General features: G+C 45.4%; 1 pseudogene; it reads left to right on the top strand.

Annotated features, from left to right (window-relative positions):
• The first annotated feature begins 416 nt into the window (after positions 1-416).
• On the top strand, positions 417-2440 carry LOC129036406 (RUN domain-containing protein 1-like; annotated as a pseudogene).
• Positions 2441-8749: the final 6309 nt, after the last annotated feature.

Genomic DNA, 8749 nt, shown 5'->3' on the forward strand with positions numbered 1-8749 from the left:
GAAAATAGGTCTCTAATCGATAATCTAAACTCTGATGTCAAGCAACTAGAAAAAAAAATTAACTCAAAGCAAGGTGAAGGGGAGAAAAAGAAGAAAAAATGCACAAAATTGAAAACAGTGTAAAAACAATAGAGGAAAATTAATAAACCAGAAAATTATTTGTTTGAAAAGATCAATAAAATCTACCAGACTGTTCAAGAAAGAAAAGACAGAAGACACACATTACCAATATTAGAAAAGAAAAATAGGACATCACTCTAGATCCTATTGACATTAAAAAGATAATAAGGAAAGGTTAAAAAGAACCCTAGGTGGAAGGCTGAGGCGGGCGGATCACCTGAGGTCCGGAGTTCGAGACCAGCTTGGCCAACGTGGTGAAACCCCCTCTCTACCAAAAATATACAAATTAACTGCCAGCAGACCGGCCACAGTTGTGGGGCGAGGACCAGAGTGAGCAGGAAAAACAAGAGCGTCTGGAAACCCAGAGGAAGAAGCAGAAAGAACGGATACTGCAGCTCAAGACCCAGCTAGATGACTTGGAAACATTTGCCTATCCAAGAGCAGTTATGATGCCCTGCCGCAGTTTGTGTGTTGGAAAGACAGTGGGTGATCCTAGACGAGTTAATAAAGAAACTGGACATGCATCTGAATGAGGACATCAGTTCCCTGTCCACTGAAGAGCTTCGTCAGTGTGTAGATGCAGTAGTGGCTCACATCGTCAACTCAGCCCTAGTCAAAGATCAGTTGGTTGAGCAACTGAAAACTCAGATCAGAGACCTCTAGATGTTCATTGACTTCATCCAAGATGAAGTGGGAAGCCCCTTGCAGACAGGTGGTGGACACTGTGAGTGCAAGGCCTCTGGGAAGACAGGAAATGGCTCCACTAGAACTGGCAGCAGCAGACCCACTGCCTCCAGGACACAGCAAAACAAAGGCAGGGGATGTGAAGAAAGTCCAAGGGATGGGGCTGCACCTGATGCCGCAAGCGCTGGCAATGCTCCAGATTTTGCTGTTAGCTAATTTGGTTGTGCCACAGGCCAGATCCCTCCAACCCTGTAACAGAGGGGCCAGGCTGACAGACTACGCCCCCTTGTTGAAGAGGCTGGAGGTGTCAGTGGGCAGAGTGAAGCAGTTAGCCTTGAGACACCAGCCACACTACCGTGTCACCACCTCTGCCATCCTCCAGGACTTCTCTCTGGCAGGCAAGGATGAGCTGGCCATGGCTGTGTGGAAGGAGCTGATGGTGGCTGTGAGGGACCTGCTAGCCCATGGACTATATGCCTCCTCCTCAGGAATGAGCCTCATCATGGCTCCTATTGCTCGTTTGCTGACAGCCTTCTCCTCAGACCCTGAGCCCATGCACCCCTGGGAGCTCTTTGTAAACTACTGAAACCTCCTTTGCAAAATTATGACTGAGACAGTGAAAGAGATCTAACTTAACCAACTCCATCTTGCTTCTAACCCCCAAGCTATCTTTGTTCATTCCTGGGCACAAGCTGAACTAACTATGGAAGAAACTTAGTTTGTAGTTTATAGTTAAAACAAAGATGGTAACAGCCCTTTTCCAAAGCAGATCTCCTTCTTACCTGGGGACTAGACTAGCCACAGGATTAGAAATTATGGTTTAGGAGTCATGCACCTGGAGGCTACAAGATTCTGACCCTCCCTAAACTGCTCCTAAGATCAGTGCTTGCGATATTTTGTGGGCCCTGCACTTGATGGATCAGCTGGCACCACCCAGATTGATACACTGGCTCGTCTGAACTTGTGGCCCCCACCCAGGAACTGACTCAGTGCAAGGAGACAGCTTTGACTCCCTGTGATTTCAACCCTGACCAATCAGCACTCCTGGCTCACTGGCCCCGCCCCCTCATCCACCATGTTATCCTTAAAAACTCTACCCCCAAATGCCTGGGGAGACTCTGGTCTCCCGCAAAGCCAGCTTTGTGTGAATTACTCTTTCTCTGTTGCAATTCCCCTGTCTTGATGAATCTGCTCTGTCTAGGCAGCCAGCAAGGTGAACCCCTTGGGGGGTTACAGTACTACCATGCTAAAAATGGCGGTGCTTATGCCCAGCCCAGGATCTCTCCCAGTCTTTGCCCTTCCTGTTACAGGAGGCACTGATGTGACCCCCAAAGAGAGCCTACTGACAGTCATCCACATGGTGCTGACAGAGCACAACCCTTTTAAGCACAGTGCAGACTCTGAATTGAAGGCTTTGGTGTGCATGGCACTGAATGAGCAGCATCTGATGTCCTGGGTGAACCTCATCTGCAAGTCCGGGTCACTCATCGAGCCTCACTACCAGCCTGGGAGCTACGTAGCACACACAGGCTTTGAGAGTGCCCTCAACCTGCACAGTCGCCTCAGCAGCCTCAAGTTCAGCCTCCCTGTAGATCTGGCCATGAGCCAGCTCAAAAATATCAAAGATGCCTTTTGATGAGAATGCCCTGACCCCAGGCAAGCTCCTTGCTCAGTGGGGATAGATGTGTTAGTCTTCTAGCATAGAAGAAAGGAATCAAAGATGGGGTTAAAGGCATTTTTCCCAGACCCTGCTTAGGTCATCAGCCAAATGAGTGCAAAGTGTGTTTTCCCCACCAACTTAGCATCTTGGAAAGATGTGCTGGAGACTCTCTTGTTAAGAAGGTTCTGCCCTGGTATGTAACCACAGTGTACATGTGGGCACATGTGCTTGAGCCTGTGTTAAATAAATAAATTGTGGCACATAGTACCCCAACTCATTGCTGCAAATCTGATTCTCAGAAAACCTGGGTTGCTTTAACCATTCTCTTTATGGCCGTGAGTGACAACATGAGTGAGTCATTGGTCCCAGAATAATTTTGCCTGGAGGAACCTGTTAGTTGAGCCATCTTCTTTCACTTGAAGCATGTTTGAGAGGCCAAGGCCAGAATTTAAATTCCTTTTATGAATAGATTTCCCTTTCTTCCTGACCCCAAGGCCAGAGGAGACTATATGTTCCATGGCTGCCTCTAAAACTAGGAATGGGGATTTCTGAAAACAGCATTTAAGCCAGGATTGTCTCAATCTCCTGACCTCGTGATCTGCCCACCTCGGCCTCCCAAAGTGCTGGGATTACAGGAGTGAGCCACTGCACCTGGCCCACAGTCTTTTTAGAAGTAAATACATTCAAGTTAAATGAGAAAATCCTTGCCACCCAAGTCGAGTATGTACAGGAATACAAATCGGTAACCTGCAGCTGTTCCTCTTTGGGTTGTGACTCACTGGGCACCACTTGTCCTGGAGGCTGGCTGGCTGGAGGACACCTGATCTGGTAATAAGTACTGCAGCAGGGATAGGTGCCACAGCAGGATAGCAACTACAGCAGATCACTGTTTCCAGGCCAGGGGGTGGAGTATTTCATTGTGAAACGGACTCTGGAATCGTTCTATTTGGTCTTCAGTATTTTAGCCTCATTAGTTCACATTTGTCATACAGCTTATGATGTTCACATTTGTCATACAGCTTGTGATGAGTACTACTCTAGGATTGGCCAAAGATAGGCAAAATATATCACTCCAAACACTACTGATTCAGCATTGTTATCATGTCTTTAATTGCCAGCTGCACTTTTTTTCTGCACTACATAATGTAGTGCATTTTAACTTAAATTTTTTTTTTTTTTTTTTTTGGAGACAGAGTCTCGCTCTGTCACCCAGACTGGAGTGCAGTGGCACCATCTCGGCTCACTGCAACCTCCACCGCCCAGGTTCAGGCAATTCTGCCTCAGCCTTCCAAGTAGCTGGAATTACAGGTGCCTGGCATCACACCCGGCTAATTTTTGTATTATTAGTAGAGACGGGGTTTCACCATGTTGGCCAGGCTGGTCTCAAACTCCTGACCTCAGATGATCTGCCTGCCTCGGCCTCCCAAGGTGCTGAGATTACAGGCGTGAGCCACCGCACGCAGCCTTTAACTTAAATTTTTTTCAGCAACATGTTACTTGTTTAAGATATGTTATTGGTATTTCATTAGAATTAGTTCACCTTCCCTGTGAAACAAGTCCATTGTGAAACGTAGTGGAAAATGATACATATGTGGTTGCTAATAAAATCATAGTGTTTTGTAACAAAAAAAAGAACCCTATCCCATGAAGGTAAACGTCTTCATTTCTGAAATTCTTCAAATTTTTCTCTCTAGAATGTTTTTATCTTCCAAAAAAAATCTCCTAGTGTGAGCTGAATAACATGTTGCACCCTAGTCTTGGGAATCAGGAGACCTGTGTTCTAGTCCTTGCTCTGAAACTAACTCTCTGGGAGACCCAACATGTCCTCTCCTTTCTGGGTGTTGGCTCTAGAGGCACTTTCAGTTCCCTTATCTGTGCTCCATGAATTATTAGTTACTTGCCCGAGCGGTCTGACTCAGGGTGCTTCCAGAACAGTTCTTACATATTAGGCGTGAGCCAGGAAGAAACGATGCAGGAAGAGAAATCTAGGGGTTGTATATTTAAAACAAATGAGAGCTAGCAGTTTACACATCTAGAGTGAATATTTTCAAGGCAAACATATATGTTTCACGCCTTCTATAATCTGCAGTTTACAATGCATCAGACAATAGCTCAAAAGCATCATCCTTCAGATTCAGTAATTTAATCACTCATTTTTGATTTTCACTTATAAGGAAAACCAAGGAAGAGAATCTCAGACTTAGAAGGAGCTTCTCATAGGTTATATAGCAAAACTATTCCTCTCATGAAAAGTGGTTGTCCTGCCTCTGCTTAAATACCTTCAGAGATTGGGCACTCACTATCCTCTTCTCACCCAGTATAAGAGAGCTCTTTGCTATGTTGAGCTTAAAATATGCAACCCTCAAACCTCTCACTCATTAGTGCTTATTCCAACCTCACGGTATAAGCCATTCCACGCTCGCCATTTACAGACATGAAGCCATTTTGCTGAACAGCCAGTAGGGGACCCTGAAGATCTTCCAGTAACAAAATATAAAGTCAAAAAGATACAGAAAGAAACTTGTTTTATTAGGCAATCTTATTTTCTTTAAGTGAGGTGTGTATGTGTGTGTGTGAGTGAGAGAGAGAGAGAGTGTGTGTGTATGTGTGTGTGTGTGTGAGAGAGAGAGAGACAGAGAGAAAGAGGGGCAGGAGGGTGCTTAAAGGCCTTCATAAATACCTTGGGAATAAAATCCAGGTCCTTGTTGCAAATTGGCCACCTGAGTACCACACTTTTTGAATTAGCTGCCACTATTTAAAAAAAACTGGAAAAGATGCACAGACATACACAAAACCAGAATTCCTGGCTTCTTTGAGACTTGGAAATGACCCAACATGGACCCTCTCCAGCTGGAGATGGGTAACTTTAGACTAAGCCATGTGCTGTTTCCTGGGCATGGCCCCTGCTCAGTCACTCACTCTTTCCACCTGGCCATGGCAGGCAGGGAGAGAAAGTCGCATTTTTAAACCTAGTTCTCTGAGCAGACTGTGGAGATCCTGGGAATTTCCAAGGGGAAAAAACCCAGAATCTCCATCCAAACCGGAAATGCCTTAGAGGGCTTCCTACAAATTCTCATTTTCCAAATTGGGAAATGATTTACATTTTCATCCTTGTCTCTGGTAGTAATAGTGGCCAGGATGGGGCCAGGTAGCTCTGAGGAAGCAGATTCTGACTGAGACCATCTGACAGGGCAGCCTCTTTGTTGGCAGAGGTTCAAAACCTTTCACAGCCCCTTTTGCCAAATTGGGGAGAACTAGGGAATCTTAGGGCAAAACCCCAACAAAACAATAAAAAAAGAGACAAAAACGAAACCAAACAAACAGCAACAACTACCTTTACATACCATTTTTGCACACAATTCTAGGAAGTTTATGGGTCATTGTTTAGGTTCTAAGATGAAACCTTTTAAGAATAGAGGTTTCCTTCTGTATCTTTTTTTTTTTTTTTCCTGAGACAGAGTCCTGCACTGTCTCCAGGGCTGGAGTGCAATGGCACAATCTCAGCCCACTGTAAACTCCGCCTCCCAGGTTCAAGTGATTCTCTCGCCTCACCCTCCCGAGTAGCTGTGATTATAGGCGCCCGCCACCATGCCCCGCTAATTTTTTTTGTGTGTGTATTTTTAGTAGAGACGGGGTTTCACTATGTTGGCCAGGCTGGTCTCAAACTCCTGACCTCATGATCCACCTGCCTCGGCCTCCCAAAGTGCTGGGATTACAGGCATAAGCCACCGCACGGGGCCCCTTCTGTATCTTTTTGGCTTTATATTTTGTTGTCAGATTTTCAGGGTCCCCTACTGGCTGTTCACCAAGCAGGCTTCATGTCTATAAATGGCAAGTGTGGAATGGCTCATATTCTGAGGTTGGAATAAGCACTATTGAGTGAGAGGTTTGAGAGATGCATACTTTAATTTGAACTTAGTTTCCTCCTGATCCAGAGCTTTAACTACTTTTAGTATTTGAAGATAATAACTCTGACCATTTCTCTAACTTGGTTAATGTCATATCCATCCTGTTTCTCACAGTTACCCTTACCTGGTGACTTCTGTCATGTGATGTCCACTTGTGTGGACATCTGTTGCTTTTAACACTCCTCAATTCTCCATTCTTGGTGTAGAACCCATTTTTGCTTTGAGGTACCATCCCTCTCACTGCATGGGTGTCACTGTCAATCAAAAAGCCCTGACTTTCCTTGCCCAACAGATGGGCTTGTGCAATTGGGCACTCTCTCCATAGAATTTGCATCTTGAGCATTGCACTCAAGAACAGAAAACAATTGGTAGAAATTTATCCCAGAGGCAAAGTCCCACTGACTTCAGTCTCAGGCTCTGCCCGGTCCCTGTCTTTCTCAATGTCTGCTTCTTTAGCTTTCCCGTGACTCTGTGAGGCATCTTCAAATCCATTTGTTTTAATTTAAGTTGTCCAGAGTTATATTCTGTTGTTTGCCTCCAAAGAACCTAACTGATGTGCTTCTCTTAGGTTCAGCTTGATTCCACAAACATTTACTAAGCCTGGAATTTTGCACTTGCTCTAGGGAGGTCCTGGTGGCCCAACTCCTATAAACTCCTGGGGCCTGGTGGAGGGACAGAAAAAAAACAAATCTTTCTGCCTTTTACTCACATGTCTTACAGAGCATGGCAGATCCAATGCCCAAGTCTACCACGAGGGTTCAGCACTTGCACACCCAGGAAACAGTGACGGGAACAATGATCTTGGCAGAGACATAGAACTGCAGGGGGTAGGTAAGGCAGATGCCACCCAAGTAGAGGAGCTCAACAGACTAGTACAACCTGTGCAAGGCAGAGGGGATCAGGAAAGATCCACGCACAGACACCAGCAGGCTCTGGAGGACCCATGGGGGTTAGTCGGGAGATCATTCAGGCCAGAGCATGAGGCAGAAATTTGGAATAGTTAAAATTGCTTCCAATAACCCCCTAATTGCTAGAGAACATAGCAAGGTGCCAAGAGGCTATCTAGTAGAAACAATTGCAAACATGTCTTTAGGCACTGGAGTCTCACTCAAGTGGCAAGAGTCTCACTCTCTATGAAGGACATGAAGGTGCCAAGACCTACAGAGAAGATGGTGGATTCATGTTCTCCATCTCAACTCCTTCACAGACATCTATTCAATGAGTGGGGTGGTGGGTGAAACTTCCTGTGCTATTTATTTATTTATTGAGACAGGATTTCACTCTATTCCCAGGGCTGGAGTGTAGTGGCACAATCCTAGCTCTCTGTAGCCTTGAACTCTTGGTCTCAAGTGATCCTCCCACCTCAACCTCCCAAGTAGCTGGGAATACAGGCATGTGCCACCATGCCCAGCTTGTCTGCCCTTTAAGGACTCTTTGTCTTTTCGAGAACTAAACTCTTACCTTTTTTCTTCTCTTGCACAAATTCCTATCTAAGGGACCTGGGAAGCCGTGCCCTACAGAGCATAAAGTCTCACCAGAAGGGTTTTATTTAACCTTATATAATGTGGCTTGCTTTTGGACCTGACTCTGGCATAACATCACATAACAGACAAGGAGATCAAAATATTGTAACCACAAATATATTTTATTTGCCATATCTTGAAATAGCCCTGCAAAGTTGTTTCTTGTAGGGGAAAAAAATCTACATTCTGTAGAGAACCCCCTTCCCTTTCCAGGCCTTTTTCTTCAGATCCAGGAGAGATTCAACTAAGTCTGGCCTCTTTTTAAGAAACATTTACAATCTGTTCTCTCTGAAGCTTGCTACCTGGAGGAGGCTTCATCTGCATGATAAGAACCTTGGTCTTGGTGGTGGCTCATGGCTGTAATCCAAGCACTGTGGGAGGCTGAGGTGGGCGGATCACCTGAGGTCGGGAGTTCAAGACCAGACGGTCCGACATGGAAAAACCCCATCTCTACTAAAAATACAAAATTAGCCAGGCGTGTTGTCGCGTGCCTGTAATCCCAGCTACTCGGGAGGCTGAGGCGGGAGAATTGCTCGAATCCGGGAGGTGGAGCTTGTGGTAAGCCTAGATGGCAACACTGCACTTCAGCCTGGGCAACAAGAGTAAAACTCCATCTGAAAAGAAAAAAAAAAGAACTTTGGTCTCCACAGTCTTAACCCAGAAAATGTATAAAACCTAGTTGTGGCTCAACCACCTTGGACACATGTCCTCAGCATCTCTTGAGGGTTGTGTCATGGGCCATGGTCACTAGTATTTGGCTCAGCATAAATCTCTTCAAATATTTTACAGAGTTTGACTCTTTTCGTCAACACTTTCGTAATTGAATTCACATGAGATCAGAGAGTGTGTGATGT

The sequence above is a fragment of the Pongo pygmaeus genome, chromosome 4, assembly GCF_028885625.2.
Source record: "Pongo pygmaeus isolate AG05252 chromosome 4, NHGRI_mPonPyg2-v2.0_pri, whole genome shotgun sequence".
In the NCBI taxonomy this organism is placed as follows: Eukaryota; Metazoa; Chordata; class Mammalia; order Primates; family Hominidae; genus Pongo; species Pongo pygmaeus.